This window comes from Phyllobates terribilis, unplaced genomic scaffold (genome assembly GCF_046119375.1).
Source record: "Phyllobates terribilis strain yellow unplaced genomic scaffold, ASM4611937v1 Scaffold_5__5_contigs__length_657084704, whole genome shotgun sequence".
NCBI classification, from domain to species: domain Eukaryota; kingdom Metazoa; phylum Chordata; class Amphibia; order Anura; family Dendrobatidae; genus Phyllobates; species Phyllobates terribilis.
In genome coordinates, this window is record NW_027362765.1 from 90323494 (window position 1) to 90336934 (window position 13441).

The window sequence follows — 13441 nt, forward strand, 5'->3', positions numbered from 1 at the left end:
GAAAAAAAAAATGCAAATTAGCTCTCCTCAAATTGAAAGAGAGCTCTCTCTCTAGTGCCACCTAGTGGAGGTAGCTATTCTGCAAGGCACTATCCAACTCTTCATCAAGTCATGCCACATGATGAAGGATAAAAGTCAAAAATGATGTATCCACCTAAAAAAAAGAGATGCCCCCCAAAAATAGAACACAGATTTTTGCACATTCTGATAAAGGCAGTTGGTCACCATTGGCTCATAGAATATTTTTTGCATGATCTGCCAAGGAAAATGACAACAGCCTTGGCCTAATGGCTCATAAAAAGGCATCAATCACTGATATCCTGCCCCCTATGGTCAAGAATAGGGAATTGACTTGGTACAGCATTTTCATTCCTGACTGCTGCTGAATTATCTTAAAATGACACCCATATATTATAGGGATGGACACCCACACGTCTGAAACTTCCAATATTCTGTTAGCATGTGAGATGTTAGAGAAATATTAGGAATTTGTTTAATGATATAGAGATTTCAAGATGTCACAGGAGAACCGACTGCAACAACAATAAAATAGTCACTTTAAATCAATGTTGGCAGATGGGAGAGGATGACCTTAAATGTTTCACTGCCAAAGGTTATCAAAGATTCAACTGTATTTTATCTGGAGATATGTAACTAAACATTTGGGAAATTTGGGGAAATATGGAAATTGGAAATTTGTTTTATATAATAGGACAGATCCCTGTCTTGGCCAACCAGAAATAGAGTAGTAACTTCTAGACTTCTTTAATGTGGCACTTGGTGGCATCCAAGGGTGAGGGACTTGTCTTTCAAGCCCCAGCACGCTACATGAAGGTGCGGGTCCTGGTTGGGTGTGTATGCTTCATATATGGAGGGAAGCCACCCTTGCAGGCCGAATAATACCGATGACTTCAGTTGGCCAGGACCAGATATTGAGAAGTTCAATGAGGGAGACCACCAATTGAACTTAAACAGTCTGTTACTAGACTTGTAGAAAATCAACCACACTCACAAGAAGGACTTTATTTTGATGCTGGTTTATTTAACACAATAGTTCACCATAGTGCTGGATAAGGGGACAGAAAAGTGACAGGTCTGTGCTAGAAGCTTGATGTTTCGACCCGTCCCAGGCCTTTTTCAAATTTGTCGCTTTGTCCTGGAGTGTGGAAGAGTAAGATATCAGCATTGTACGTGCTCCAGTGGTGTGTGAAATAAACCAGCATAAAACTAAAATCTTTAGTGTGAGTGCGGTTGATTTTCTACAAGTCTACTACTTCGATCTCCCAGTTCAACCTGCACCCCCCATCAACACTGAATGCGCTCCATATTTCTCTATGCAGCAGTCTTTTACTAAACAACAACTTAGTGAGAATTAAATACAATAGATATCGGATGCATAAATGCACGAACGTTTCAATTAGTACAGGGAGCATCTTCACACACATTCTCTCTTTTCTTCTATAGGCTTGCTTGCTTCTGCCTCAACTAGTTCCTCTGGCTTCACCATAACCCAGCACAGTACTTCAGGAGCTTCCCTAGTCCCCACTAATGGTAACACAGTCCAGTAAGTGGAAGTCCTGTCCTCAACCTGCGGTTTCGCGTCCTTCTTTTCACCCTAGGGGAGCTACTTCTGCCGCTATGGCCATTACTTAGCTTCTTGGCTTGCTAACGCCTTGGAACTACCACCCGGGTATTATCTTTGTCTCACGTTCCCTGTTCCATCCTGGCCCGTTACTTCTCTTTCTTGCGGACTTAAGATCACACTGCTAGGCGTCCTATCCCAGGACCCGTCTCAGTGTATCACTTCTGTCACTTTTCCTTTCTCTGCTCAGGATCACGCTATCCGTTCCCTCGGTTTGGCTCACTTCAGGGACATCCACATCATGCATCTCTGCCAACTTGTCAGACCATAGGTCTGCTTCTGTTATAGGCTTAGCCCTATCTCACTTCCCAACAGGAAACTGTTTTTATCCCCTCACTTTAACCCCTCCAACTACGGGCTAGTCCCAATCATTAACCCAACAATCCCTACTGTCAGGCACCGTCACTGATAATGCATGTCACAATACACATTACACATCACAACAATATGCATGTCTTCAAAGGGGAATGTGGGCAATATATCAATCTTCCTACTTTTTGAAGTTATGCTCAAGGCAGAAGGTTCTTCAGAAAAGTCCACAACAGTCCCCACCCCAGCACCTCCAACTACTTTTAGTAGAAAGTAAAAAATATAACCTGAGCCGTCAGTACTGGGGGGAAAATAATATGAGAAACATAACATCTCGGTAGAGATTGTATAACATAAAGAAAGGGCTCGGGTCTCGCATGAGACAGACAGGTCTTATCAGCCATCAGATTCTCATATAAATCCTTCAGCCTCTCAAAGACATTAGTCTTTTCCCCACGGGCTTGTCCTGAACTGCAGCAAAATAATCAGACCAGACCGGAGATAGATATCTGAAATGTCTGATAAAATGTTGCCTGTTCATTAGTTCCTATGGACTGAAATATTTTATTCTTATGCTGAACACCAATAGATAAAAGGCACAATTTTTGGAGAGCCGCCTCTTCCCCATTTGCATCAATAATAGACTGCTAGGCTGTTGTTCGGGAGCACGTACACTTCCTACTGCTTCACTTCTGTTCCAGATTGACCGATTTTCAGATAATAGATAAATATGGGATAGATAGATTTGGGATAGATAATAGATAGATATGTGACATAGATAATTTGATAGATCTTTCTGAGATAGATGATAAATAAAAAGTGATTAGAAATATTTTTATACATATATATATATATATATATATATATATATATATATATAGGCTTTTATCTTGCATGGTAAATAGATAGATAAAGTAAATATATTGTATACATACACACCACACACATAAAGTGTTACAAACAAAGCCTTACAGATCATACCAATAAATCATAACCAAAAAACGACCCAAATATTTCTTTTCAGCATATAAAATAGCCATATAATTTTAAGCAAAATATGTGATTGGAGAAAAACATAAATTAAAAGTGGTTTGTGCAGAAATATATTTTTTTTCCTTTTTGACATAATATATGGTTAAAACCCAACACTCGTCCAACTCACAGGCATATTTATATTTCACGTGTTGCCACGAATCTCAATTACTCCATGAAGAAGTGGCAACTGTTTTTTTTTTTTTTCTCTATTTTCTCGCTTCCAAAATGTGCTCAATTATTTATTGGATCCTGTGGCCCGACGCTCTGCATATTATTCCACTAGAATCAAGGGAATTTCAGCCCTGACCAACCATTTCTAAAGGTTCTTTGTGGCCAGTAAAGGCCTGAAAAACCACAAATTACCATTGGAAAGGGGCTGGCTCCAGCAACCCCCCAAATTTTGAAATTTACAGCATCTGTGTAAATAAACATTCCCCGAGCTCACTGTAAGGGAATATTAACCTGGAGACATTCCTCACTACATTACTGCAAAGGTAAAATGTGCTCCAGTAATTATATGTGAAATATCCTATTGTCTGAGTAATTACAGGAATACAAGATAGATAGATGATAGAGAATGGATAGGGATGGATAGATAATAGATAGATATGGGATAGATAGATAGAGATAGATAGATAGATAGATAGATAGATAGATAGATAGATATGGGATAGATAGATAGATAGATAGATAGATAGATAGATAGATAGATAGATAGATATGGGATAGATAGATAGATATGAGGATAGATAGATAGATAGATAGATATGAGATAGATAGATAGATAGATAGATAGATAGATATGAGATAGATAGATAAGGGATAGATAGATAGATATGAGATAGATAGATAGATAGATAGATAGATAGATAGATAGATAGATAGATAGATATGGGATAGATAGATAGATAGATAGATATGGGATAGATAGATAGATAGATAGATAGATAGATAGATAAATAGATAGATAGATAGATAGATAGATATGGGATAGATAGATAGATAGATAGATAGATAGATAGATAGTGAGATAGATAGATATGGGATAGATAGATAATAGATAGATAGATAGATAGATAGATAGATAGATAGATAGATATTGATAGATGGATAAATATTTTTCAAACAACAAAGTTAAATAATTCCTACTTAGAAAGCTCACATATGACTGGAGAACAAGTTATTTGTTCCCTATGAATAAGATCCACAATTCTCTGCCTAAATATTTTCTCAGTGAGATTTATTGTGTCTCAAAATATGCAAACAATTATTTAAGCAAACACAGGGGGCAGCACTTACATCGGTGGTGAAATAGGAGACTTGTGTATTATAAATGGCCAATAATTGTTGTATCTGTCATATTATTCCAGCAATTAGTAACAGCTAGTCACAGAGATGTGAGCGCAGAACAGCGCTAATTACACCTGACCAGAAATTAGCAAGTGGCAGATGTACACGGATGTAAGCATGCTTGTTGCTTGGGGTCTGTAATTATGTATCATAACTGTGGGCTATACCTTCCTATCTATCTATCCCATATCTATTTATCCCATATCTATCTATTTAACTGTCTATCTATCTATCTATCTATCTATAATCTATCTATCTATTTAACTGCCTATCTATCTCTCTCTATCTATCTATCTATCTATCTATCTATCTATCTATCCCATATCTATCTATCTGTCTATCTATCTATCTATCTATCCCTATCTATCTATCTATCTATCTATCTATCCCATATCTATCTATCTATCTATCTATCTATCTATCTATCTATCTATCTATCTATCTATCTATCTATCTATCCCTATCTATCCTCATATCTATCTATCTATTTATCTATCCCATATCTATCTATCTATTTAACTGTCTATCTATTTATCTATCTATCTATTTAACTGTCTATCTATCTATCTATCATCTATCTATCCCATATCTATATATCCCATATCTATCTATCTATCTATCTATCTATCCCATATCTATCTATCTGTCTATCTATCTATCTATCTATCCCTATCTATCCTCATATCTATCTATCTATTTATCTATCCCATATCTATCTATCTATTTAACTGTCTATCTATTTATCTATCTATCTATTTAACTGTCTATCTATCTATCTATCATCTATCTATCCCATATCTATATATCCCATATCTATCTATCTATCTATCTATCTATCTATCTATCTATCTATCTATCTATCTATCTATCTATCCCATATCTATCTATCCCATATCTATCTATCCAATATCTATCTATCTATCCCATATCTATCTATTTAACTGTCTATCTATCTATCTATCCCATATCTATTTATCTATCTATCTATCTATCCCATATCTATCTATCTATCTATCTATCTATCTATCTATCTATCTATCTATCTATCTATCTATCTATCTATCTATCTATCTAGCCGTCTAATCATCTATATAATATCTAGGTATATGCTATTATGTTTTTTACTTTCTCCCTCTCTCCAGCCTTTCTCTCTCTCCCTTTCTTTCTTTCTTTCTGTCTTACTTTCTTTTTTCTCCTTTCTTTTTTTTCTTTCTCTCTTTTTCTTCCAATCTTTCCTAATTACTGTCTTTCATTCTCTCACTTTCTTCTTTTCTTTCTCTCTTTTTTGTTCTTTCTTTTTCTTCCTTCCTTTCTTTTTCTTCCTACTTTTCTTTCTTCCATTCTTTCCCTTTCCTTTCTTTTCTACGTCATTTTTCTCTCTTTCTTTTTATTGTCTCTCCTTCTTTCTCTTTTTTTCATTCTTTCTTCTTTCTTCCTTTTTCCTTCTTTTCTTTCCTTCTTTTTTCTTTCTTTCTTTCTTTTTTTCTTTCTTTCGTTCTTTTTCTTCCTTCCTTTCTCTCTTTCTTTCTTATATATGTGTGTGTGTCTATTAGTAAACTTTAAATATAATTTATAGTTAATTTTTACACGCTTGGCATTACACTGATTTCATTATTATACTGATTTATTCATTAAAGTGTTATTTCTATATCAAACATTTAGACTTTATATATAAAAAAAAACAAAACTTTTTTTTGGCCAGGCAGCAGGCGATCTAGAAAGCAGATTATGCTACAGCCTCACTGTTGGACTTAGAATAAGACAAGTGGGCAAAATTCCATAGGTGCCCCCTACTTGCTAACAAGGTCACAATGTCTGGCTAGCAATAATGCCCAATGCTGCCCCTTCACCCTGACTGCTCCTTTTGCACAGAGCTTTCTTATCGCCTCTACTTTAACCATTACATGCACCTCTTCTTCTTTTCGTCATGCTATTAAACTTCCAGTTGGTTAGTTTCTTAGTTTTTTTTTTTTTTATTTTTGCAGCGGATCGGCTTCAAAATACGCCTGAAAAAATACTTCAAAGGCACTTGAAAGTCTCTTTCTACTCATTTCTATAGTAAAACCACTTTGCTGTTCATATTTTCAGGCTTTTGAGTGTTTTTTTGTTTTAGCTTCAGGTTTTGAAAAACTCCTGGTAAGAAAAAGGAAGCAAAAAAGAAACTTCAGGCGTAAAACTCTTCCAAAACGCTTCAAAAACTTTTAAACATTTAATCAGAAATAAAAAACTCTTTTCAAAAATTTCCCAGACAAGGAGCATTTCCTAAAGAGGTCTCCGACTAGAAAAATTTTATTTTTGACCATCTAAAAAAAAAAACCTGCAGCCCTTACAAGGGTCATATCCCGTCCTGCCAGACCCTTTGCTGGTAAGACCTCCAAGCTCTGGAGTTTTATTGTAGTCATCTCCCATCTCACCATATCACTGGGTGAATCAGGAGGTGAGGGGGGAGGGGGGGGGGCGCACATCTGAGGCCGTGACAGCAGTAACACTGGTTGTTGACCCCGTCTCCAAGATCTCTTACAATGTTTGACAAATTGACAAAAGTTTCTATTACATTATGAAATATAATTTTTCAACCTGCAAAACAGCTTTCCATCAAGTGGTGGCAGCAGGTCCCCTCACATGGGTTCTGTCTGCTCGTACAATCTCAGGAGGGGTTTACGCATAAAAATGGTAAAATTGTGCGACATTTATATATGATGTATCATCAGTCATCTTATCTTATAGGAATATGGTTATTTGGAAATGTTCATAAGAAAGAGAAAAATGATAGATAGATAAAAGATAGATAGATAGATAGATAGATAGGTAGATACATACAGGAGAGATAGATAGATAGTGAGATAGATAGATAGATAGATAGATAGATAGGTAGATACATACAGGAGAGATAGATAGATAGTGAGATAGATAGATAGATAGATAGATAGATAGATTGATTGATAGATAGATAGATAGATATGGGATAGATAGATAGACAGACAGATAGATAGATAGATAGATAGATAGATAGATAGATATGGGATAGATAGACAGATAGAAAGATAGATAGATAGATATTAGATAGATAGATAGATAGATATGGGAGAGATAGATAGATAGATAGATAGATATGGGATAGATAGATAGATAGATAGATAGATAGATAGATAGATAGATAGATAGATATGGGATAGATAGATAGATAGATAGATAGATATGGGATAGAAAGATAGATAAATAGATAGATAGATAGATATGGGATAGATAGATAGATAGATATTAGATAGATGATAGATAGATAGATAGATAGATATGGGAGAGATACATAAATAGATAGATAGATAGATAGATTGATATGAGATAGATAGACAGATAGATAGATAGATAGATAGACAGATAGATAGATATGGGAAAGATAGATAGATAGATAGATAGATATGGGATAGATAGATAGATAGATAGATATGGGATAGATAGATAGATAGATAGATATGGGATAGATAGATATATAGATAGATAGATAGATAGATAGATAGATAGATAGATATGGGATAGATAGATAGATAGATATGGGATAGATAGATAGATAGATACATAGATAGATATGGGATAGATATATAGATAGATAGATAGATAGACATGGGATAGATAGATAGATATGAGATAGATAGATATGGGATAGATAGATAGATAGATAGATAGATAGATAGATAGATAGATAGATAGATAGAAGGATAGATAGGAGATAGATGCAAAATAGATACAGTGACATGTAAAAGTTTGGGCACCCCTGGTCAAAATTACTGTTATTGCAAACAGTTAAGTAAGGTGAAGATGAAATGATCTCTAAAAGGGCTAAAGTTAAAGATGACACATTCCCTTTGTATTTATTGCAAAAATATATATGTTGTCATCTTTTACGTTTTAAAAATGACAAAATAGAAAATGAGCCGATGCAAAAGTTTGGGCACCCTGCATGGTTAGTACTTAGTAGGGCCCCTTTTTGAAAGTATCACAGCTTGTAAATGCTTTTTGTAGCCAGACAAGAGGCTTTCAATTCTTGTTTGAGGGATTTTCATCCATTCTTCCTTGGAGAATTCTTCCAGTTCTGTGAGATTCCTGGGTCGTCTTGCATGCACTACTATTTTTTCAATGATGTACAGATCAGGGGACTGTGAGGGCCATTGTAAAACCTTCATCTTGCGCCTTTTGAGGTTGTCTATTGTGGATTTTGATGTGTTTAGGATCCTTATCCATTTGTAGAAGCCATCCTCTTTTCAACTTCAGCTTTTTTGCAGATGGTGTTGTTTGCATCAATAATTTGTTGAAATTTCATTGAATGCATTCTTCCTTCTACCCGTGAAATGTTCCCCGTGCCATTCGCTGCAACACAACCCCAAAGCATGATTGATCCACCGCCATGCATAATGGTTGGCGAGATATTCTTTTCCTGAAATTCTGTGCCCTTTTTTCTCCACACATACCTTTTGATCATTGTGGCCATAGAGTTCTATTTTAGCCTCATCGGTCCACAGAAATGCATCAGGCTTGTTTAGATGTTCTTTTGCATACTTCTGACACTGAATTTTATGGTGAGGGCACAGGAGAGGTTTTCTTTGGATGATTCTTCCTTGAAAGCCATATTTGTGCAGATGTCTCTGAACAATAGAACAATGTACCACAACTCCAGAGTTTGCTAAATCTTTCTGAAGGTCTTTTAACTAGGGGTGCCCAAACTTTTACATACCACTGTAGACAGATAGATAGATAGATAGATAGATAGATAGATAGATAGATAAATACAGAGATAGATGTGAGATTGATTTCCCGCTTAGCGTCCACTGCAGGGGAGGTATTAGTGTACATGGATGTATGAGGATGTATATATGCAGAAGTCCCTATGTCTTGCACTGCTGGAGGGTGTGGGGCATGCACAGGTCAGCACTCTGTGCTCATAGTGATCATGCAGTAGGATGAAGAGTTGGTCATTTCCGCAGATGCCGTCTCCGGCCTCATCTAGGTCAGTATCAGATACCAGAACATGGAGGACACAGGTGCCGCACTTACAGCACATAGCACCAGAGTCTATGGAGAAATGACAATAGAAGGAAATAATCACTTGATCTTTACCAAGGGAAGGAATCATTCATTTCTAAGTACAGGAAATCTGCTGAATAATGAGGATTAAGTGGCACAGTTAATTCTTGGCAAACAGAGAGGAGGAAGAAGTGAATAATCCCTTAACAAGAGGGATCTAATACACCTGTATCCAGTGTCCTGGACTAGAGATGTGATGTCCTATGAACCCTGCACCTCAATAAGAGGACAATTAGGAAGTGAGAAGGGTATTGTTATTGTGATGGTGCTGTTCCTCTAGAGAGGGCACCTCCATATTGGAAGGAGCATTAGCTCAGATATGAAAATGTTCCTCTCATGCACTTTATGTCTAAATCAATTCAAGTGGCAGAACTTTTAGTGCTCCTTCTGTATAGCAATGTATGACGTCTGTCAGTGTAAAACTGACGTGGTGTATTAGGACCTTCCTCTAGGAGGCCCTAATTGGTGTTCTTAGATGGCAGACTTTAGCACCATTGTTGGGCCACCAGTTGTCATTGCAACTCATCGTCACTCAACAGTCATTTCATGGCTGATAAATGGTGCCGCCACCACATTTTATCCACGTAGATGCCGCAATTATAAGTGACCAATGCATCTAAAAGGTTAAACTAATGGAATCAGAGTCATCTTTTTAACATACAATTTACATATGTTGCATATTTAAAATAATTACAATAACACCCCTGGTGGGCAAGGTCATGGAAGGAGGCAAAAATAAGATCCCATGTGATTTAGGTCAGGAAATTAATCAATAATAATATCCCTGGTGGTCTAGAGCAGTGAATGAGTTAACAATAACATCCCCTGTGTGCTATTATCCTCTTAATGCCATGGCTTCCAAGAGCTATTTTTCCATCAATATAGCCATATCGAGGCTTGTTTTTTGCCCGACAAGTTGTACTTTTCAATGACACCATTAATTTTACCATACAGTGTACTGGAAAACGGGAAAAAAAATCCAATGCAGTGAAATTGAAAAAAAGTGCAATTCCACAATTGTTCTGGGGTGTTTTATTTACCATGTTGACTGTATGGTAAAACTGACCTGGCAATATGATTTCCTATGTCAGTACGAGTACGCAGATACCAAACATGTGTAGTTTATTTTTTATTTAAGTGGTGACATTTTTTTTCCGAAATTTGCATGAAAAAAAGTGTTTGTGTTTGTCGCCATTTTCTGAGACCATTTCCATTTTTTCAGGATGTAATGCAGTGTAAGGCTACGTTCACACACTGCGTATTTTTGCACGCTTTTTTGCGCGCGCTTTTTCAAAATACACAATGTGCCTTGTGTCTGCTGGCAAAGTGAATGGGAAATTCACTTTGCCGTTCAGACACAGTTTAATTTTATGCAGCGTGAAAGCACAGCTGCGTAAAGAATTGACATGTCAATTCTTTACGCACCGCGGCCTGCGCTTTCTCCGATATTGTGCCCATTATAAGCGATGGAATTATGTAGCGGTGTTCGCACACTGCGTAATTCCAGCGCTTTTTTGCGGAGGTGCAGGAGAAATTAAGGATGTGACGTCACACGGGGGCAGCCCTAGGGAAAACAGGAACAGGAAATCCCACTATTTTGGGATTCTTTGTTCCTGGTTCCGTGCCGCTGCTCACGTGTGACGTCCATCAATGTCGGTGTCCTCATCGAGGCAGTAAGTATATGTATGTGTAATGTATGTGTCTGTGTGTCATGTGTGTACTGTCTGTGTCTATGTGTCGTGTGTGTGAGTGTGAGTGTCCCCCTAGCAGTGTATGTACAGACAGCTTCTGGCTGCAGTACATACACTGCTTAACTTAAAAGAAAAAAACTAAGGATACTCACCTATCCGATGGATGGGAGAGGCGTCCGGTCCGGTTGAAGGATGAAAAGCTGGATGGCAGCGCTCAGCTGCGATCCAGCCTGTCATCTTAATGCCATCCCAGCGTGGGAGAATTCTCCTGCTCAAGCGCTGAGCGCAGGAGAATTTTCCCAAGCTGTCAGTGACGTGCATGAGGTGAGCCGAGTTCATTGGACACGATCTCAGCTCATCTGGATGCCGTCACAGCGAGACACTGAGGAGCGCAAGCATGCCTGCGCTTCTCAGTGTCTATGGCATGGCAAGCTGGATGGCAGCTTTCTGCTGCGATCCAGCCTGTCATGTGAATGTAGCAGAGCTGAAGCTGTCCTGGGAACCATGGAAAGGTAAGGATGAGGTTGCTTTATTATTTTACTTTTATTGCAGAAGACATTGGCTTCAGCTGGAATGGGCGTGATGGTAAGTATGGTTTAATTTAGAATATTAAAAAATTGTGTGTTTATTTCAATTAAAGGACTTTATTCTGGGTGTTGTGTTTTTTTTAAATACTTTACTAGAAATTCATGGCGGTCATGTCTAATATTGGCGTGACCCCATGAATTTCGGGCTTAGGGCCAGCTGATAATACCAAGCTGGCCCTAACCCCTTTATTACCCAGTGAGCCACCGCACCAGGGCCCTGGATGAGTTGGGTACAGCGCCAGAAGATGGCGCATCTATGAACGCGCCATTTTCTGGGGTGGCTGCGGACTGCAATTTGCAGCGGGGGGGGCCCAGAAAGCTTGGGCCTCCCTGCACTGCGGATTCCAGCCCCCAGCTGCCTAGTTGTACCTGGCTGGACACAAAAATAGGGCAAAGCCCCACGTATTTTTTTTTTAAATTATTTCATGAAATTCATGAAATAATAAAAAAAAAAAGGGCTTCCCTATATTGTTGTGTCCGGCCAGGTACAAATAGGCAGCTGGTGGTTGGGGGCAGCCCGTTCCTGCCTGCTGTACCTGGCTGGACACAAATATAGTGCGAAGCCCCACGTCAATTTTTTTTTAATTATTTCATGAAATTCATGAAATAATTAAAAAAAAGGGAAGGAAAGACAGGAAATTACATCAATGGCACTTTTTTTTTCTCTCTCTTTTTTTTTTTTCAACAAACTTTGTCTGTCTTTGTAGTGTACATTGCAGCAAAAAACGCATGCGTAAAAAAACGCAGCAAAAAACGCAGTGTGTGAATGGAGGTGTTTTTTTCACCTGCAAAAAAAAACGCAGGTAAAAACTGCAGGAAGATACGCGCGCATAAAAAAAGCAGCAAATACGCAGTGTGTGAATGTAGCCTAAGGGCTTATTTTTTTTTTTTTACCATTTTGGGGTAAATACGATGTTTTGATTGCCTGTTATTGCATTTTATTGCAATGTTGCAGCGGCCAAAAAAACTTAATTATAGCTTTTTGATTTTTTTTCATTATGCCCATTTACCGATCAGATTAATATACTCTATATTTTGATAGATTGGACTTTTACGAACCCAGCGATATTAAATATGTGTATTTTTTTAAATTGTTTTATTTTCAATGGGGCAAAAGGGGGGTCATTTGAACTTTTGTGTTTATTTTTATTTTTTTCATATATACAGTATATATATATATATATATATATATATATATATATATATATATATATATATATATGTATATGTGGCACCCCAGGGGTCTGGTTTCCACAGTAACAGCAATGTTATGTCTGAGAGCAGGTGGGAGGTCTCTTGGTCAGGGATCCGATGCATGCCACACCTCCTGCCCAGTCCTGGGAGGGGAAGAACTTCCCCTATATAAACCTAGGGCTGAGGCAGGGTTAGTGAGTAGAGAAGAAGTAGAGACAGAGAAGAGCAGCAGATATAGGAGAAGAACATCAGGAGCTCTGTGGGAGCAGTGCTATAAGGAGTCAGGGGCTGGCAGCTGCAGAGCTCGCCCTGACTGAGAAGCTATCACCGGACCCGGAGTCCGAGGCTGTGGGGACTAATCTTTACCCAGCAGCAGAAACCGCCCGGCAGGGGATTTCAGGTCCTCTGGCCAAGAAACCCGAAGGCACGGTCACACGCGTGGGACCAGCACCGCCGTCGTGGAGCGGACGCCACTAGAAGGCCCCGAGTCACCGGCCATACGGGTGAGCACCACACGGTACACTCAGGGACGTGGGCTACTTATACCCGCCTCT